Genomic DNA, 1,736 nt, shown 5'->3' on the forward strand with positions numbered 1-1,736 from the left:
TATTTGTACCCATTCCAAAGAAAGGTGATCCCACAGAATGTGGAAATTATTGAACAATATCATTAATATCACACTCAAGTAAAATCTTGCTGAAGATAATTCAAAAACAGTTGCAGCAGTGTATTGACAGAGAATTCCAGAAATGCAAGCTGGATTCAGAAGAGGATGTGAAACGAGGGATATCATTGCTGATGTCAGATGGATTTTGGCTGAAAGCAAAAAATACCAGAAAGATGTTTACTTGTGTTTTGACTTTGCAAAAGCATTTGATTGTGTGGATCATAACAAATTGTGGATAACATTAAGCTGAGTCAAATGGTATCTCCAATCCAGCTTTCTAAGGAATCACTATACTGCTTTCCACAGTGGTTGCATCACTTCACAGTCTCATCAGCAGTGTATGAGAGTCCCAATCTCTCCACATCCCAGCCAGCATTTGTTATTTTCTGTCTCATTGAACCATGCCATCAGTGCTGGGGTGAAATGGTATCTCATTGTTGTTTTGATTTGCATCTCTCTGATGGCCAATGATTGTGAGCATCTCTTCATGTATTAGCTGGCCACCTAAATACCCTCCTTGGTGAAGTGTTTATTCATGTCTTCTGCCCATTTTTCAATTGGATTGTTAATTCCTTTCCTGTTGAGGCATTGGAGTTTTCTATAAACCTTAGAGATAAGTCCCTTGTCAGATACGTAATTATCAGCAAATATGAATTTGTTGCTGCCATTTTTGTTATGTGTTTTTTTTGTGGTGTTGATTTCTTTGTTCCATATAATTTTCTATGTTGAGATCATTTTGTGTATGAATTGTGTTACCACTTCCTCATTGCTATTGTTTTAGTATTTGCTGAATATTTGTGTTGGTCCTCTTTTTCACTTTGATGTGAAGGTTTATCATTTTTCTTTGAGGTTACCCTGTGATTTATAGTTTTCTTCTCAAGTTTAGAACAGTCTGTTCTATCTTGTAGTTGTCTTGACTTCCCTACCACCTAGAAGTTCCATAACAACATAGTTTTTCCCCTCTTTTTGGTTTGTGGTTGTCCTCATTTGTCAATTGATGTCTCTGGTTCCCTGTTTATAATCTTGTAGGCTTATTTACTTTGGATACTTCTATAGCTTGGTTGGTTTCTGGGTTGTATCATCATGTGTGTTAATGCTCAGTTGTTGTTTGCTGTTGTTGCTTCTCTGTCCAACGGGCTCCCTTTAGCATCTCTTGTAAGCATCTGCTTTTAACAAATTCCCTTAATTTCTGCTTCTCTGAAAATGTCCTAATTTCACCATCATATTCAAGGCACAATTTTGCTGGGTACATAATTCTTGGTTGGAAATTTTTCTCTTTCAGAATTTTATATATACCATCCCATTGTCTTGTTGCCTGCATGGTTTCTGTCGAGAAATCCAAGCTTAGTCTTATTGGTTGCCCCTTGTAGGTAGTAACTATTAGTTTTTCCCGTGCTGCTTTCAGGATTCTATCTTTATCTTTGGTTTTGGTGTTTGATGATATGTGTTGGTGATTTTCTTTTGGGGTCTATCCTGTTTGGGGCTCATTGGACTTCCTGAATGGATATATTCTCATCTTTCATCATGCTAGGAAAATTCTCTTCCAACAAATCATGGACAATTTTCTCAGTGGTTTTCTTTTTCTCTTCCTGTTCTGGAATTCCGATTAATGTAGGTTATTCCTTGTGATGGTATCCCACATGAACCTTAGGCTTTCTTTATTTTGGTTTGATCTT

The sequence above is a fragment of the Orycteropus afer genome, unplaced genomic scaffold (assembly GCF_000298275.1).
Source record: "Orycteropus afer afer isolate SDZICR_OR568_19922 unplaced genomic scaffold, OryAfe1.0 scaffold00070, whole genome shotgun sequence".
In the NCBI taxonomy this organism is placed as follows: Eukaryota; Metazoa; Chordata; class Mammalia; order Tubulidentata; family Orycteropodidae; genus Orycteropus; species Orycteropus afer.